Source organism: Somniosus microcephalus, chromosome 1 (assembly GCF_052327205.1).
Source record: "Somniosus microcephalus isolate GS21.2 chromosome 1, FLI_Smic_1.0, whole genome shotgun sequence".
NCBI classification, from domain to species: Eukaryota; Metazoa; Chordata; class Chondrichthyes; order Squaliformes; family Somniosidae; genus Somniosus; species Somniosus microcephalus.
The window spans coordinates 299,613,166-299,633,415 of NC_140987.1; positions in this window are offsets into that span (position 1 = coordinate 299,613,166).

A 20,250-nucleotide genomic window follows, 5' to 3' on the forward strand; every position below is an offset into this window, starting at 1 on the left:
ACAGCGACAGGAAGAGCTGACATGAAGCAGCAGGATGCTGGCTCCAGGGATGTTATTTAAAGGGATCATCAGTAATATGTCACAGCTGTAGGTTAGTGGAGTTTCAGAGCTTTCTTGTCAGTTTTACATAGTGCAACAGTCTCATTCCATAATTTGAAGGTTATTTAGTATCAGGAGTGTTGTGGCAGCTAAAAAATAGGTACATTTATTCTTAAAAATTCCAACTGCCACACTTGATTACATTAATGGGGGCTGTAGAAACATAGAAAAATAGTAGCAGGAATAGGCTGTTCGGCCCTTCAAGCCTGCTCCGCCATTCAATATGATCATGGCTGATCCTCCATCTCAATACCATATTCCCGCTCTCTCCCCATACCCCTTGATGCCTCTTGTGTCTAGAAATCTATCTATATCCTTCTTAAATATATTCAGTGACTTGGCCTCCACAGCTTTCTGTGGTAGAGAATTCCACAGGTTCGCCACCATCTTAGTGAAGAAATTTCTCCTCATCTCAGTCCTAAATATCCTACCCCGTATCCTGAGACTGTGACCCCTCATTCTAGAGCCCCCAGCCAGGGGAAATAGCCTCCCTGCAGCCAGTCTGTCTAGCTCTGTCAGAATTTTATACGTTTCAATGAGATCCCCTCTCATTCTTCTAAACTCCAGTGAATACAGGCCTAGTCAGCACAATCTGTCCTCATATGACAGTCCTGCCATCCCAGGAATCAGTCTGGTGAACGTTCATTGCACTCCCTCTATGGCGATTATATTCTTTCTTAGGTAAGGAGACCAAAACTGCACACATTATTCCAGGTGTGGTCTCGCCAAGGCCCTGTAGAACTGTAGTAAGACATCCCTGCTCCTGTACTCAAATCCTCTTGCAATGAAGGCCAACATACCATTTGTCTTCCTAACTGCTTGCTGCACCTGCATGTTTCCTCTCAGTGACTGGTGTACAAGGACATCCAGGTCCCTTTGTACATCAACATTTCCCAATCTATCACTATTTAAATAATACTCTACCTTTCTGTTTTTCCTACCGAAGTGGGTAACTTCACATTTATCCACATTATACTGCATCTGCCATGTATTTGCCCACTCACTCAACTTGTCTAATCACCTTGAAGCCTCTTTGCATCCTCCTCACAACTCACAATCCGACCTAGTTCTGTTTCATCAGCAAACTTGGAAATACTACATTTGTTTCCCTCATCCAAATCCTTGATATATATTGTGAATAGCTGGGTCCCAAGCATTGATCCCTGCGGTACCCCACTAGTCACCGCCTGCCACCCTGAAAAAGACCCATTTATTCCTACTCTCTGTTTCCTGTCTTTTAACCAATTTTCAATCCATGCCAGTATATTACCCCCAATCCCATGTGCTTTAATTTTGCACACTAACCTCTTATGTGGGACTTTATCAAAGATCTTCTGAAAATCCAAATACACCACATCCACTGGTTCTCCCTTATCCATTCTACCAGTTACATCCTCAAAAAACTCCAAAAGTCCAATAGGTCTGTCAAACACGATTTCACTTTCATAAATCCATGTTGACTTTGTCTATTCCCGTTGATATTTTCTATGTGTCCTCTTATCACCTCCTTTATGATAGACTCTAGCATTTTCCCTACTACTGATAGGCTAACTGGTCTGTAGTTCCTGGTTTTCTCTCTCCCTCCTTTTTTAAATAGTGGGGTTACATTTGCCACCCTCCAATCTGTAGGAACTGTTCCATAATCTATTAAATTTTGGAAGATGACAACCAATGCATCCACTATTTCCATGTTTACCACTTTTAGTACTCTGGGATGCAGATTATCAGGCCCTGGGGATTTCAGCTTTCAGTCCCATTAATTTCTCCAGCACTATTTTTGTACTAATACTAATTTCCTTTAATTCCTTCTTCTCACTAGACCCTTGGTTCCCTAGCATTTCTGAGAAGTCGACCTCGCCCTCCAGAGTCTACGGTGGACAGAGCGGAGGCAGCGAGACAGATTGGAACATGTGGCCAGAGAGAGGAGTAGGAGGGCCATCAGGGCTCTCAACAGGAGGCATAACCCTCCCAGTGTATTCTGAGAGCACTTCTGCTACCTCCAATTAAGCGAGGAGCAGTGTATTAGAAGGCTCCGCTTCACCAAGGAGGTGGTCACAAAACTCTGCCACCTCCTGTAACCAGACCTCCAGCCTCAGATCAGGGTGACCACGGCTCTCCCAGTGGCAGTCAATGTCACCGCCGCCCTCAATTTCTTCGCCAGCGGATCCTTCCAGTCTGCAACAGGAGATATGTCTAACAGCTCGCTGTAGTGTATGTACCCGTCTACCTTTAAGGGAACTATTGAATGTAACCGTTCACCTTTAAGAGAACTACTTTAGGTGTGGCACTATTTGTTTGGCTTCTGTATACTGTAATACCGATAGTGACCACACCAGTATATAAGTGTTGTGGCAGGATTGCTGGGGCAGATTCGCCCTGACCTTCGAATAGTAAAGACCTGTTTGTTTGTTATTCCTGAAGTCTGTGTCGTTATTAACCGTACAACCCACAGACTTTACAGTGGCGACGAGTCCGATCGTACCCTGCGGCAAGACTACCAAAGCAACGAAGAGCGTCGAAGAGAGGCAACCGCCCTCGTCGTGCTGCTGAAAGAAAACACGAGGCTGCAGCAGGAGGAAGGAGGAAGACTTCAGCAATAAAAGCTTCCATCTGCAACAGGCACTGACTACCCTTCTACCATGGTGCGGAGTGAGCCGATCAGCTGGAAACAAGGCGGCCGCGGAGACTGTGAGTAGGGGAAGGTGTAGAGAATATCCGGAGGATAAGGGCTGTGCACTCGACCACGGTCGAGGGGGAACGGAGCCGGTCAGAAAGTCGGGTCCACCGGCGTCGTGAGACAGTCGGACCTCGATCGGTGGGAAAAGCCGGGCAGCGACCGCAGCCACGAAGCGTTGAGACTGGGAGTAGGCGCGGGAAGAGAAACCCAGCTGCAGCTGGGGAGGGAAACACCGGTCTGCGAGAGGGCTGGGAGGCGAACAGGAACCGTGCGGGTGGGAGAGAGAGACAGAGCCGAGCAAGGGGAGAGAGACTGCGCGAGAGCCAGTCCAGCGGCTGAGCTGTTCTCCACCAACGGGGTACCCAGAGCCGGTAGAACCAAACGTGCGGGAGAGGGAGAGACAGAGCCGAGCAAGGGGAGAGAGACTGTGCGAGAGCCAGTCCAGCGGCTGAACTGTTCTCCACCAATGGGGTACCCAGGGCCGGTAGAACCGAACGTGCGGGAGAGAGAGCGACAGAGCCGGGTACGGAGAGAGAGACTGCGCGAGAGCCAGTCCAGCGGCTGAACTGTCCTCCTTTAACGGGGTGTACCCAGCGCCGGTAGAGCCGTGCGGGCGGGAGGAAAAGACAGAGCCGAGTAAGGGGAGCTGTGCGAGAGCCAGCCAGCGGCTGAACCTGTCCGCTGTGGGGAAAGCGTACCCCTTCCACCAGGAAGAAACGCGGGAAGCCGCCATTAGGCGGAGGAGACGACAGAAGCGGGAAACCGCCATTGAAGTGGGCGGGGAGAGAAGGAAAGAGCGGGAAACCGCCGATTTCGCGGGAAAACCGCCATCTTAGAAATAAACAAATAAATAAGAATACTTAAAGAAATACTGGTGCTGCTCCCAAGGGAAGAAAGATGCCTAAGCGAGGGAATATTAACAACTTTAATTCTGAAATAGAAGACTGGGCCACGTACGTGGAACGCATAGAGATCTATTGCGAAGCCAACAAAATAGAGGAAGACGACAAGGCGATAACATTGCTAAACTCGATGGGGGCAAAAACATACGGGCTCTTGAAGCATCTAATAGCACCAGATAAACCAGCGGATCAGACCTTCGAAGATATTGTGGCTGTGCTGAAGGACCACTTGAACCCCACACCGTTGATGCTGGCTGAACGATTCAAATTCTACGCAAGAATGCAGAGGAAAGACGAAAGCAATGCGGAGTACTTGGTCGAACTGCGTAGGCTAGCGAAATACTGCCAGTTCGGAGGGAATCTGACAGAAGCACTGCGGGACAAGTTCGTATGTGGATTGTCCAAAGAAGGGACGCAGAAGCGACTACTGGAAGAGAACGACCTCACACTGGACAGGGCTGTCCTTATAGCTGCATTGCACGAAGCCGCAGCGAAAGGAACGGCGGAAATGCAACTAAAGGCGGCGGCACTCGGGGTGGACCAAATTACTTCAAGCACAACAAAATGCTACCGTTGTGGGAAGACAACGCATGACCAGAATCAATGCTGGTTTAAGAACCAGGAGTGTAGGAAATGTGGCAAACTGGGTCACATCGCGAAGGTATGCCGGTCAGGGAGGAAGACCAACAATCAAAGGAAGCCACCACAAGAAAAGTACAACAAGGTACACAAGGTGGCTGAGAAGAGTTCAGACGAACAGAATTCAGACTCAGACCCAAACAACCAGGAGCTGGGTAGTCTGAGAATCCACAATGTGGGTAAAGAAACGGATCTACAAACCATCTGGGTCATACTAAAAATAGCTGGAGTCCAAGTAAGGATGGAGCTGGACACTGGATCAGCTCTATCAGTCATCAACCGAAGGGACTACCACCGGCTATTCTCTCACATACCTTTAAGAAATACCAAGTTCGTATTACAGACATACACGGGGCATAACATATACCCCATGGGAAAATAAGAGTCAAGGTGAGAGACAGGGGTAAAGAACACCCAAGAATGAACTTGTACGTATTACCTGAAGGAGGACCACCACTTCTAGGACGGGAGTGGATTAAGAAAATAGATATGGAATGGCACTACCTAAAAGCCATAATGAGGGAGGACTCGGTGCAAGCTATCAGCTCAGATTCTGAAATGGATGACGATAAGACCAATTCAAATATGGAAGACAAGGCTAAAAGGGACTTGCCGATGATGGGGAAGGAAACGAAGACATGCAGAAGGACGTATGTTACCAAGAAGAATAAAGCTGCAGAGCAGAACTCCAGGTTGACAGAGAATTCTGAGCCTGTTCAAGCAAAGGATTCATCCACGACGGAAGAACACCAAGTTCAGACTCAAACTTATGTCAAAGTACAACAACAATTAGAACAGTTGAGTGACCGTCTCGTACAAGAGATGAAAAATATGGAAAAGTTCTGGGACACCGAATGGGAGAACCTGGAAAGACAACAGAGACAGCTAGCTCAAGCAGAGAGCGACCACAGAGCCATCGTGGCCAAATACCAATCACATTCCCCTGATGCTGTTCAGGAACTAGAATATTTACAGAACGAACCAAAGGAAGAGGAATCTTCAGGAAGCCAGGATTTTATCCCAGTTCATCTCTACGACTCGTTGCAAGCAGAGTGTAACAAGTTGAAAGAACAGTATGAACAGGCCCAGACTACAATCCTGGAAGGGGTTAACTCGGCAACCTCCGAAAAGCTAGTTTTAGTGAAAGCATCTGAACAGCTAAAGGTTGAACATGAGCGAGAATTACAAAGGCTGCAGGAAATGTTTGATGAGCTCCAGGCCAAGACAGACTCATCGGTAGAGAGTCCATCCATCGATGAAAAATTAGAGGTGGAAGACATAGCAGAACATGAAATTCAAGATGTCCAAGAGCTCATTAAATTATTGAAGGCAACCCAGGACAAATATGAGGCGGCAATGGCCGAGGTTCAACAACTTGAAGAACATATTCAACTAGGAATCCGGGCAGTGGAAGGAAAGGCAACTGGAAGGATCACAGAGACTGTAGGAATGGCCCCTGAACAGGAGTTAGAGAACATCAAGGCGCAACTTCTTCGAGCACTTAAAACCAAAGTACCGGAGGAAAGGAAGGTGAAAACATTGGAGGGAAAGGTGGATGAAATGGAGAAGACTCTAATCCACAGTGTCCCCGTAGAAGAGTTAACGGCCAGCCAACTCTTACACACGCTGAGGGACAAGACTCCAAAATGGGAACACGAGTTTCAGGGTTCAAAGGGAAAGAATTCGGAGCTTCCAAAAGTCACGGAGATAGCTGAGGTGGCAACACAGCTTTTACAAGGATGCCAAAAGTACGCTGAATTGCGTCAAGGGGAACAGAAGGGGGTGGAAACAGATACTCCAGTAGAAGGATTAAATAGCCCGACAACGAAATCCCCGATGGAAGGGAAGGTATTGAACTCACAAATGAGGCCAGTAGTGAAGGAATGGCAGACATCCCCGGAAGAGCGGAATGAATATGAATGTTTGAAGAAGTCTTTTCAAGAAAGATGGTTAGGGAAGGAACCACCGTCGGCTAACGTCCAGATGGATAAGAAGGAAGTAGAAGGGCCTCTCACTGGCCTAACTCAGGACGACCCCGAATATTACCATGACCTGTTGAGTGACACTGAATATTACGAGGATCTGGTCTGCTCAGTTTGTGATGAAAACTCCCAAAGTGCTGAAATCCGGATGAAGCACTTAAGGTCTAAGGAACATAGAGAGTTGGTGGCGCTACAGCTGGCAGCCGAGAAAGGAGCTCCGAGAGTGTCAAAAAGGCAGAAAAGAAAAAGAAGAAGCAGAAGATAATAACTGTCTAAAATATTAGCACTTCTACCATCTCAGGCGGGACACTATGAAAGGAACTAAATTAGTTGAAAAACTGGAAAATATCAAGACAGCCAGTTGGTTGTAAAAGTCCGCACTGCTGGTTCAACAGGACGAAAGTTCAAGCTGTTACGTCAAGAAAAAGGCTATGGGGGAGTCACGCTAGCCATGTGAACCGGCTACACCAAAGAGATGTTGTTTGGAACGAGTCAAGATCAGAGACTGAATCTATGAACTGTTTCCGCAGAGACTGAACCTGTGAACTGTTCCCACCAAGATTATATCTGTAAATTGTTTTATATGACATTGACTCCACCGAGATTATATCTGTAATTTGTTTTATAGGAAGTTGAAGATATGTATGTCTAACGGGGACTCTGTAAGTAATAAGCTAAAAAGGGAGGATTGTAGTGTATGTACCCGTCTACCTTTAAGGGAACTATTGAATGTAACCGTTCACCTTTAAGAGAACTACTTTAGGTGTGGCACTATTTGTTTGGCTTCTGTATACTGTAATACCGATAGTGACCACACCAGTATATAAGTGTTGTGGCAGGATTGCTGGGGCAGATTCGCCCTGACCTTCGAATAGTAAAGACCTGTTTGTTTGTTACTCCTGAAGTCTGTGTCGTTATTAACCGTACAACCCACAGACTTTACACTCGCAGTTCGCTGTCCACTGCTGTATCCAGGAGGTCACAGAGGCTCTCTACAGTAGGAGAAGGGACTACATTTCCTCCTCCATCATCAGAGAGAAGCAGGACGAGCATGCATGTGGCTTTGCCAGGATAGCGGGATTCCCCATGGTGCAGGGCACCACTGAATCCACCCACATGGCTTTGCGGGCACCGCATAACATCCTAAGATCTTCTGTAAACACAAGGACTACCACTTACTTAATGTGCAGTTTGTGTGCGACCACAGACAGCGAATCCTCAATGTGAATGTCCACTATCCTAACAGCAGCCATGAGCGCCAGACCGATGTGTCAACACTCTTCCAGCTACCACATCAAGCTCGCTGCTGGCTGCTCAGAGACAAGGTCTATCCGCTTTCCACCTGGTGCATGACGCCCCTCCGCAATCCCAACACTCCTGCCCAGCACTCATAAAAGGAGAGCCATGCTGACACCAGGAGCATCATCGAGCAGACCATCGGGGTGCTCAAGCAATGGTTCCACTGCCTTGTCCTCATCTGAGTCCTGTGCAGTAGAACTCGCACGTGAACTCGCCCTCTGGGGAGTTGGCCACCAAGCTACCCTTTCCCCCTGGCCTTGCTGCACTCATCCCCGGTGCCTCACCCTGTGCATATCCCACTCCTATACTAGCCTCTAAAGAATGTCTAGTGCCAGTATCTGAGCTGGTGCCTGTGGGTGAGACATGCGGTGTGTTCTTCCTCCAACTCCACTTCTCCAGCCTCGCTCTCAACGGTGCCCTCAGGGACAGGCTGCTCAGGTGCTTGCTCAATATCTGAAAACATAAAGGCACAAGAGTTGGGCTAAGGTGAGGGGATGGGGAGCAGGAAGGGAGAAATGCATGCATTAGCTGGAAAATACTGTTGTTGTCCCCAAGGGGGTCAATGTTGCTGGTGGCCACGGCGCCCACCACCTGGTGCCCAATAATTCTGTTCTCCAGCGCAGACAGTGGTTGGTTATCAGCTTGTCCCCCACCTGTGTGCTCCTGTGCCGTCCTGCTTTGAGTCGCCTTGGCCTGCAAGAGAAAGAGAAGTATGTGAGTGAGTGTGGAGCAATGTGTTTGGATGATGTGCCTCCCATAGTTGAATAGCTGTCATTGTGTGCTAGGTGTGAGATGTGGGTGTGAGTGTTGGAAGGTAGAGCTTGTTGGTGGTGAGTGTTGATGTGTGGTGCTTTGGGCAGTGTGTGAAGATTGTGGTACAGATAGTGGTATGTAGCATTTGGTGAAGCATTCACTCAACCTGACCACCCGAGCGAGGTCGTTAAATTTCTTCCTGCACTGTGTGTGGGTCCTGGGGACCACAGTGCTGCTCGAGATGTGCAGTGCTACCTCCCTCCACATGTTGTGGAAGACTTGTGACGAGGGCCTCCTGCCACTTGTCAGGCAGCGCACCGCCCTCCGTCTCTCCACAACGAACACCAATGTCTCCAATGCTTGATCGCTGATTCTGTGGGCTCTCTCCCTGGGGTGTGGACCTGCCATGAGCACACCTGGTTCAGTCCTCCGGCTCCTTCTCCTTGTCCTGCTTCTACTTGCTGACGCAGCTGCACAGCCATCAAAGTGAGAATGAGGTTCTGCAGCATCATGAACCTCCCCTTTAATAACTGGAAATAGCCTGTGGCAATCATGACTTGTGATTAGACTGAACCTGATATTGGTCCATCCTTTGAGTGTAATACCATTGAGTTTAAAGACTTGAATTAGCTCTCCAATCATTTCTTTAAGCAGTCAGCACAAATTTTGCGTGTAGTCTAAAGCATTAGCGCCTGGCGCTAATTCTCCAACTTTTCGGCCTAGAAATTCAGTGGCCTGCGCCACCAGTTTGCGCCCAAAGAGGGCTTTTGCGCCAGTCTGCAAACTTCAGGCGAAATTCAGCGGTGCGCTAATGGCGGCGTTAGGCTGTAGCGCTGCGCCGCCACCGATGGCTTCATCGGTGTGCGCAGCGCCCCGTTTCCGCGAAGAACGCCATATTAAGTCGCGCCCGCCTCTTCAGCGCCGGCCGCAAACAGCGACCGGTACACAGGGCCTACCTGTGGCGGTAGTGGCGGTAATTAAAGTGGAGGTGCGGCCAGCCGATTTTTCGGCGGCCGCCTGCCCGCACCTCCTTCCCCGGCCTCCTCCCCCCCGCGGCATTGCCGGCTGGTTTCCGGGAGCCCGGCACTTCTCCGTTCTGCCGGGCTCTTTTGCCGGCACTCGCGATCGGGGCTCCGGCTGCTGCAGGCACCTCCCCCTTAAGAGAGGGAGGAAGGCCTGCAGTACCGCAGCCTGCCGCTCCGCTGCGGGTGGCGCTGCAGCCACTAGCGCGCCGATAATCAGTTTCAGCGCCCCAAGCGGGGCGCCGAAACCCTTGGTTACCGGCCGCCTTCCACTTGGTGCGCTGACACTGAATATCCCGCTTGCGCAAGTGGATCCGCGCGCAGCGGTAATTCCGGCGCCCAGGCGAGCTGGGCGCCCCAAAATGAATTTCTAGGCCTTCTAATTTTACCACCCATTCCTTGGCTTTAATGAATTTCTAGCCCTTTGGGTTTAATTAGTTTCAGGATATTCTGCAGTCCATCTGAAGTTCACAATGATTCATTTGTTCAAAAACAGCCCCAATTAAAAGCTTTCAGTGGAGACTACTGTTACCGTTGGTAATAAAAGTTATTAAAAAAATCACAGGGCCAACCGGCCTAGAAATTCACTATGGCACCGCCAGCTGGCTAGCGCCCAAAAGTTAGCGCTGGGCGCGGAGCCAGTTGCGACCGTCAGATATTCAGTTTTTGCACCCCAAGTCGGAACCGGGAGCTATTCCAGGGTGTGCCCGCCCCCGCTTGGGGCGCTGAAACTGAATTTCAGCGCTCTAGGTGCCGCTGCGCCACCCGCTGCGGAGCGGCAGGCTGCGGTACTGCAGGCCTCCTCCTTCTCTTAAGGGGGAGGTGCCTGCAACGGGGAGATCGCCGCTGGATAGTGCCGGCAAATGAGCCCGGCACCACGGAGAAGTGCCAGGTTCGTGGAAAGCAGCCGGCAATGCCGCGGGGGAGGGTTGGAGGAGGCCGGGGAAGGAGGTGCGGGCAGGCGGCCGCCGAAAAAGCGGCCGGCCGCACCTCCACCTTAAAGCGCCCCACTAACGCTGCAGTACGGCCCCATTTTCTGGTCGCTGTTTGCGGCCGCTGCGGAAGAGGCGGCCGCAACTAAATATGGGGATCGGGCCGGTATCGGGGCGGAACCGGGGCACTGCGCACACCGATGATGTCATCAGTGCCGGCGCAGCGCTAACGGCTACCGCCGCCATTACCGTTGCGCTGAATATCAGCGCAACCTCCTGTATTGGCGCAGAAGCCCTCTTTAGGCGGTAACTGGCCGCAAAGCTGCTGGCGCCTTAATGAATTTCTAGGCTGGTGTATTTTTTTGTCTTGGCTTCCAAGCTCCCTTTCAATCCAGTCATAACACACAATGGCCCTGAAATTGCATGGCAGTTGTCCCAGGCTCCCGACATTTACTCAGACATTAAACAATCAGAACCCCCAAATAATTCCGATAGACTCCCACCTGGAGCCAGAGCAGCTTCTATGAAATTGCAGAAGCAGGGAGGTCGATTCTGAAAGGGATTGACAGGGTAGATGCTGAGAGCTTGTTTCCCCTGTCTGGAGTGTCTAGAGTGACAAGCTCAGTGAGTAGGCAAATACATGGCAGATGCAGTATAACGTGGATAAATGTGAAGTTATCCACTTCGGTAGGAAAAGCAGAAAGACAGAGTATTATTTAAATGGTGATAGATTGGGAAATGTTGATATACAAAGGGACCTGGGTGTCCTTGTACACCAGTCACTGAAAGCAAACATGCAGATGCAGCAAGCAGTTAGGAAGACAAAAGATATGTTGGCCTTCATTGCAAGAGGATTTGAGTACAGGAGCAAGGATGTCTTACTACAGTTATACAGGGCCTTAGTGAGACCACACTTGGAGTACTGTGTGCAGTTTTGGTCTCCTTACCTAAGAAAGGATATACTTGCAGTGAAGGTTCACCAGACTGATTCCTGGGATGGCAGGACTGTCGTATGAGGAAAGATTGGGTCGACTAGGCCTGTATTCACTAGAGTTTAGAAGAATGAGAGGGGATCTCTTTGAAACATATAAAATTCTGATAGGGCTAGACAGACTGGATGCAGGGAGGATGTTTCCCCTGGCTGTGGGGTCTAGTACGAGGGGTCACAGTCTCAGGGTATGGGGTAGGACATTTACGACTGAGATTAGGAGAACTTTCTTCACTCAGAGGGTGGTGAACCTATGGAATTCTCTACCACAGAAGGCTATGGAGGCCAAGTCACTGAATATATTTAAGAAGGAGATAGATAGATTTCTAGACACAAAAGGCATCAAGGGGTATGGGAAGAGAGCGGGAATATGGTATTGAGATAGAGGATCAGCCATTAACATATTGAATGGCGGAGCAGGCTCGAAGGGCCGAATGGCCTACTCCTGCTCCTATTTTTCTATGTTCTATGTTTCTGTGTAACTAGGGGGCATAGTCTGAGGATAAGGGGTAGACCATTTACGACCGAGATGAGGAGGAATTTCTTCACTCAAAGAGTTGTGAACTTTGGAATTCTCTGCCCCAAAGGGCTGTGAATTCTGAGTCTTTGAGTATATTCAAGGCTGAGATAGATAGGTTTTTGGACTCTAAGGGAAACAAGGGATATGGAGATCAGGCGGGAAAGTGGAGTTGAGGTCGATGATCAGCCATGATCTTATTGAATGGTGGAGCAGGCTCGAGGGGCCGTATGGCCTACTCCTGCTCTTATTTCTTATGTTCTTATGCTCTTAGATCTTGAATTTGTGTGATAATGCAAAATGGATGATAGCGAGTCGGCAGCCTGCTTTACATCTCATCCATTGACTTCATTAGCATGTCAGTATTAGGATCCTGATTAGCATGTGTAAATTAGGACCTTGCGACTTTGAGGAGGAGGCTTATCCAGATGCGTCACTTAAAATTGGAAATGAGGAGATCCAGGAGCCTCTGTGGAAGGTAAGTAATCTGGGGCATTTTAACTACCCACCTGCCTGGTTTTCACCAGGCGGGTTGAGTTCAACCCCACCACCCTGCCCATGTTATAGGTCTATGAGCATCATATAAGGTCATGCAAGCATGATGACCGAGGGTTAAAGGTGCCTTGTCCTTTAAATGAAGTATTCTTGAACAATTATATAATCCATGTAGCAGGCAAAGTGAGCTGAGAAAGTGGTTTTGAGTAAAAATGATGTTTGAGTATTTGGAGAGTATTTGGAGAGGTTGCCCTTTATAGGAGTGAGTTTCCCTGATACACAGATGAGGAGAAAGAAGGAAGTGAGTGAAGCTGCATGAGTGATAGAGGATGTCTGTTGGCATCAGAGCCTCGATTTACCATGGACACCCTTCTGACGTCATTGAACCTACATTATGTGGCAGTTCTTGGGGTGCTGGAGATTGCACTGACTCCCTCTGCTAGCTTTTTCTAGATCACTTGTACCATTTTCCTATGGAGCATCCTGCTCTTAGTGCCCATCATATTTACCCTCCAAGCCCTCACTTCTGCCAGCCGCACTTCAACTGATGCATCGGAACACCTGGGGACTCTGCCAGCTGCTGCCGCCCCTGAGGCTGCTGCTTCTTGTGCCATCTTGCTTAGAAAAAATTTCATCCTTTAACTGACTGCACCTTTTAAATGCTGCACCAGAACTGTCTTTACCTCCCTCTCAGCAACAGTAAGACAATGAAGGGCAATTTTTTCTGGCATTCAAATAGTCCTGCATGGCTAATGAGGGTTCTGGGATGAAATTGTGGCAGGTTAGTGAGTTTCAAGTTGATAGATGTTAGTACCACCCCACCACAAACCCATCAAGTGAGAGGGAAATCCAAGCCGGGGAGCAAGGTAATAGACATGCCAATGTAAACAGATTTGTATTACCTCACTAGTAGTTTCCCGGTCCCATCCTCTAAGGGACCAACGTTCACTTTAGCCACCCTTTTTCTTTTTATAAAGCTGTAGAAACTTTTGCTATCTGTTTTTATATTTTTTGCTAGTTTACTTTCATAATCTATCCTCCCTTTCTTAATTAATCTTTTAGTTATTGTTTGCTGGCTTTTAAATTCTTCCCAATCTTCTATCCTCCCACTAGAATTGGCTAATATTTTTAAACTTAAAATGAGGTCTGATGTGATGTCCGACTGAGTTATGAAGATTGGAGAGATCCTGTGGAGGCATAGAATAAATTATGGTAGCTTAAAATAATTAGTAGACAAGGTTTGCTGTTTGTTTTCCTGGGCACATTATGGAAGGCTTACCTTGATCTTAAGTCTAGCACAGGTTTTCTCAAAGATATGGGAAGAGTGATCTAGAGTAAGAATGGTAGAAAAGACCCTAAAACACAAAAATCACCACCCGAAGGGTTTGAGCATCCCTACTGTTTACATCTGTTCCTTTTGACTGTAATGTAATGGGCGGGTGGTGGTGGAGAATTTCCCCCACACTAGTGAAGTTTTACTTTGCACTTATACCTAATACATTTATGATTCTGCTTCACATAATATAGAAAGGCCATTTTTCCCTAATCTTGTGACACAGTTGTAGTGTTGTGATCGGATCTGGGGAAGTGTGTTATTCATAATATGACTGACAATGACCTTATGGAATACAAGCACGATAATAGCTATCTTATGGATTATTGTAGCTTTCTCACTGTTCACACTGTGAACAGTGCATCCGATAATATCAGGCTCCAAAATAAATCAACCTCAGATAGATTGCATCACCAATGGTCTTGACTCACTAGTCATCTCACAACATGAATGTCATAGCAAATGTTAAGAATGAGAACAAAGAGCAATATTATTATTTTTATAACAAAAACCCGAGGTGAGCATTAGAGGTCTCCATCTTAAAACAGTGGTAAATCTGGCTCTTTACCACCAAGGTGCTAATATGTTTTTTTTTGCTTTTGCTGTAGTGATATATCAGCTGACATTAATGTTATCAGTTTAATCAAACACAAGTTGACGTCAAGCAAATTAATCACTGTAACAACCTGGAAATAAGCTGCTTGACACTGCTGAATGAGGCTAGCGTTGCTTCTGCTGGCTGTTAAGGGCTGGAACATGGTGGGAAAGAAACCACAATCCAAATAAGCTTTGGGGAGCAATATTTTTGGCTCATTCAGACACATTGCATCTCTGAGCGAATGTCGTGCAGAAATTGTTGATAATGTTAGTGCAGTCTTTCAAAGAAAAAAGGGATGTGAAGAACTGCCTTCACAATGTGAAGAGAGAGGGCAAAGGGGAGGTCTCTCTTAATTTGAAATTGCAGCTAGAGGAAGAATTGCCAGGTGTAAAAGCACACACACCTGTAAAGCAAAACATGGCAGAGCTCCGCAGGATAAAGGACACAGAGAAAGAGCGGGAATCTGTAGGTGCAAAGCTGGAAGATTTCAGTAAGTTTCTTACTTTATAATAACTACCACCAGTTATCCTAAGATTTTTATTTGCTCATTGATTCTTCTGAAGTATTGGCACCTCCTCCTCTCCTTTTCTGAGGTATGGTTGCTCCCTTCTCTTCTTCTGAGGTATGGTTGCTCCCTTCTCTTCTTCTGAGGTATGGTTGCCCTCCTCCCCTCCTCCTCTGAGGTATGGTTGCTCCCTTCTCTTCTTCTGAGGTATGGTTGCTCTCCTCCCCTCCTCCTCTGAGGTATGGTTGCCCTCCTCCCCTCCGCCTCTGAGGAATGGTTGCCCTCCTCCTCCAAGGTATATTTACCCCCTCTCCTCCTCTGAAGTATGGTTGCCCTCCTCCTCCAAAGTATGTTTACCCCCTCTCCTCCTCGTCAAGGTATGGTTGCCCTCTTCCCCACTGATACCTTGGTCAAGTGACCATTATTCATGTGTGAGAGTCGACAGGTCTTCACCCAACTTCCACATGTGTACTTGCAGCAGGGGTTGCTGGACAATGTTCAGCAGTAATAATTCTGGCTGATTTTCCCCTCCCCTAGCCCAGGGTTGCTGAGGTCAGTTTTTGTACCCCTACCAGTCCCCCAGAAAAGTCTAAAGTGTGATTTGCATACTATACTTAATTAGCTGCAAGTATTGGCACTGCAATTGGGCTTGGAAAAAAATAAGCAAAGTATCCTTGATCACTTTCCAGTTTGGAAAGTGGTTTGTGTGGATGTAGGGTGAGGACAGACTTGGCTATGATTATTCCCATGGTCAAGCAATCTGCCAGATAACTAGATCAAGGCTTGTGTTGATTTTAAACTGAGTTATTAACAAACAGAATTGCACAGTTCACTTATATATAACTCCAAAATATTGCCCAGTTATTCATTCCTCACGAAAATACTATAAAATGAAAGCAATCTCTTACCTAACTATCTTAGCTCACAACTGAAGAATGGTCACTTGGGGAAGATACCAAGGTCAGCCTAACACAATGGATCAATGAGTCAGAGCCATCAGCAGCTGAATATAGAAAACTGGATATAAATCCAGAGTTCAGTTCCCCGCAGTTGGTGATAGCTGCAACCCGAGCAGATATTACTGGCATATCTAAAATAGCTCAAATCTAACCCTCAATAGTGCACCACTACGATGGCTCCTGGTGTAGAGAAAGCTGGTACACAGGCCAAGGGCCGATACAAGACTCTTGACAAACCTATGCAAAGGTAGTCTATGCAAAGAGCAAGCAGACCCAGGAATTAAACAGTAACTAGCATGGCAAAGGAAGAAACACCAACAAGGGACAGACACTTCAACATAGAAGCAGGCCATTCGGCCCTTCGAGCCTGCTCCGCCATTCAACGAGATCATGGCTGATCATCCAAACCCTCGCACCCGGTCCCTACACCAACAGCCATCCCACCCAAGCCCTATCCCCGTAACCCCACGTATTTAATCCCCCCTAACACTAAGGGCCAATTTTTATCATGGCCAATCGACCTAACCCGCACATCTTTGGACTGTGGGAGGAAACCGGAGCAAACCCACAGAGAATGTGCAAACTCCACACAGACAGTCACCCGAGGCCGGATTTGAACCCGGGTCCCTGGCGCTGTGAAGCAACATTGCTAACCACTATGCCACCGTACTGCCACCATAACTGTCAGAGGTTATTGCATCACAAGTATGAGATTTACTAAGGCTACAGCAGACAGGGAAAGTCTCTTGGTGTGAGAGAGCTTATTTCTAAATTGGCTTCCCTCGTCTGAAAAATAGACATATAATATGGAATCAGTTAGCCTGGCAAATTGGTTAACTCATCAGCCAGGTTATGTAACTTGCTTTTCATTAATCTCCATGTCCATGCAAATCAAGGTTGGATGTTGCTAGTCAAAGAATTAAGATGGACTTGTTATAGGAGATATTTGTTACACCAAATTCAAGTTTGACAGAAGTTTAAATGTCATTTATCTTCAAGCTATGTCCATGGATATTCACAGTATTAGCACCTTCACCCACCACTCCAATCAAGGGAGCTGTTGCTTCCATTTACCAGCATATTGTTTGAATTATTTTTAAGGACTTTCAATTGTGGTTTCTGAATATTATTCCTGAATATTATATATTATACTATCTCTGTTCTTATCAATTAAAATAATTTCCAATTTAGATGGAGATGCCAAATTAGAATTGTACTGTGGAGTCCTGTACCTTTGCTTCCCTATTTCTCAGAGAGCTCATGATTATGTAAAGTGGCAGACAGCCTGATGCCTCATTGACGTTTAGAGTGTGTTGTGTAGGGGGGCATCCTTTACCTGGTTTATGGTAATTTACCTGGTCAGGCAGCCTTTTGCCACTGCACTGTGACCAATTCCAATCAGCGGTTTCAAATTGCTAAACCCTCCTTCCAGTTCTGACTGGAGGAACTTATAATTAATGATATATTTAAAATGGACAAATGGAATGGATGCAAGAAAGTCAAATTTTATTAAAACTAAAGACACTACACCACACGATCAAAGTAATCACAGTAAAATTGCTTAACAGGGGAAGGCAGACGGCAAAAACGAGGGATAAATGGCTACAATTTTAATTTTACAATCTTAGCAACATTTCTCTTCAATTATCACCCCTTTACTTCTCACTAGATTGCCTTGCTAGTGGGTCAGAAGCCTTGCTCACCTGCAGTCCAAAGAGTAAAAGAGAAGAGAGAGAGATGCTTCTGGGAAGCTATCTTTTATACTCCTTTTTTGGGGCCCGCCCAGATCTGATGTTTCTGGGCTAAAACAAAAGAGATCCAAACTCTCCACTTGATATACAAACAAATGCTAATAGCATTCAATTACTTTGTAAACAAAGCATTGTCCTGTGGTCATCTGGAACCGCAATTGATTGACAGTCTTGAGTGCTTAGCAAACAAAGTTCCTTTCTTCATGCTGGCAGTTTCAAGCACTTGACATTAGAGTCAATTTCAGTGAATGGATGTGTGTAAACAACCCAGTGTGCTTGCTGTCCGATGATTGGCTGATTCAAATGGACCACTCCCCAGTGTAAACAAGCAGCTTGTAGGTTACCGGACCTGCCCAATACCACAGGGTGACTGACAGCTCGGGCTCCATTCAAACACACTACCGGGCAGCGCTGAGCTTTTTCATATGCTAACAGCCTGTCTGTTTCATATGCTAACAGCCTGTCTGTCCTTTTAAATTCTGTTTCCATGAGGTCTGTTCATCCATTTTTATGCCCTGGACAATTTAAACAGTCCAAAACTCAAGAGTACATCTTTTAATAAAATGTACAATCGTAAAGTGTGCGATTTTCACAAAGTTCTTTGATTCCAGTGTCCAAGTGCTGCCCAGCTTACGAGTTTTTTAACACAGCCTTTTGCGGTTCTGGGTATGTTTTAAAACATTGTCTAACCCAGAGACATTTTAAATCACACAGGTGTTCGTCCACGATGTGGATTAATATTTCCCAATCATCGGGGGCTGAGGGGATTTTGCGACCCCTACATTCCCCCCGTGGATACTTTCAACTTGCTTCTAGTATCCTCATGAAGAAGTGAGCAAAATTTTCTGACCCCCACAAACAATCATCCCCTGTATTTACCGATAGCTACCTACCACTGATCCCCTGACCCGTCTATTCCCCTCCAATCTGAGAAAAAACCGTGGTACGGTAGGCATCTACAGATACATCAATTACAAAATGTTACAATAGGGGGTCTCATACCCCTGCACCACTTGTTACATTATAACATATTACAAAATGTTGCAATCTTGGTATACAATGTAATCAAAATGATCCCAAGCACTGAGAGGGTCCTACACCACAGCACCACTTGGAACTGTAAAAGAAAATACAAAAATCTTCTTTAAACATTTGAAATAAAATGCTGAAATAAACCCTGGCCATCACGTGCCAATGATGGGTCACGCAATTCGAGTGGGTATTGCTCCTCCCACCCGGGCAATGAATGTTCCTTCCACCCCGCCTTTAATGGTCTTAAACCTTTAAAACATACAGAATGGATTTTACAGAACAGTCTGATCTGCCAGCCCTGAGCCATTCCCTTGTCCCTTTGTGGAGGCGGGCTACCCCTCATGTTTCACAGACCGAGACCGGGGAGTATGGGATCGTGACTCCCAGTCCCTCCCCCTCCCATCTTCCCTCGACTGGCTGCAGAAAATGATGGGTGCCTGTGTGGCGGCTCTCACTGGCCCCACACTCAAACTTTGATCCCAGATACGGCCACCCACACATCCTCCCCAGCCACACTTACACTCTAACTTTGCCCGTGCACCCCGGGTGAGTTCCTCCCTTCCCCGAACGCACCCACGTGACTCTTGTTCTCCCCCTCCCCTTTACAATCTTTCCCGGGCCATCACCACCCACTCCCGGGGAATGCGCCCCTATCTGACAAGGTACCCACGCTTCCCCACCATGACTCCTCAATAGCAAAGTCTCCCGCAAGTGAAATTCAGTCAGGATAGTGCTGGGGTGGGGCCAGCTGGGGCCATCTCTTCCGCGTAGGATAAGTAGGCAGGTTCCTCCGGACCCTGTCCGGTTTCTCCCGAAGGTCGCTGCGGGGTCTCCTCCTGGATTTGTCCAGTGGCGAGGTGATCCCCAACATTCTGTATATCTTCATTCGATGCCCAGCTCGGGCTAGGCAAACAGGGCTGCTCCTTTGTCCACTCTCCTGCAAAAGAACTTAAAAGGACTTGCAGCCAGGTCTCTCACTGACCTGCTGCCTTAGGTGGAGACATGGTCGGGTCCCTCGACCTCGGACCAAAATACAAGCATTTGGCACACTTATAAACTTAAACTTTAAACTTAAACTCAAAAGTACTAGTTACATTCTAAACTTAAAATTTAAACACCTTAAAAGCAAGCTATAAACATTGGTAACTTAACACAAAGCTATAATACAAATGCCGCCCATCTCCGGATGGCCAGGCTAATCTCTGGTGTCACTGTCGCAGATTACTGCTGCCTGCAGCGAAGCTGGACTGCCTCCTGCTTAGAGTCCCTGGCAGCTTATGGCTGCTAGTTGGGGACCTCTGTGATCTGTTTCCTCCCGGGCTCGGGAGATTGCTCTTTGTGGCGGGTACTCTGGTGACCATCTTATCTTGGGCTTGCGGACCCGCTGAGACCTTCTGAGGGGCGTCTCTGTGGGGGAAACTTTGGCTGATGGACCCTGAGCCTGGGTCACAGCCCTAGCTGGCTGGGAACCTTCTCCCCCTGATGCAAACAGCCTGCACTATTTAATATACCTGGCAGCCTGCCAGTAATCCGGGTGTGTCTCCTTTTCCCTACCCACTCCTGTACTGGGGGCAGGTATCCCCTCACCACCCGCTGCTGGTGGCTGAAAATCTTCCTCTCCATGTCCAAAACCTGGCACCGGCTCCTTCCATATGTCCCCTGCAAGAGGAATTGCTATCCCTTCCTCCCCAGTGTCCCACACCATAGGGGGAACCACTCTAGAAGTGGGCTGGGAAGCTTGTCCCTTTAAACAGGCGACTGCGCCTG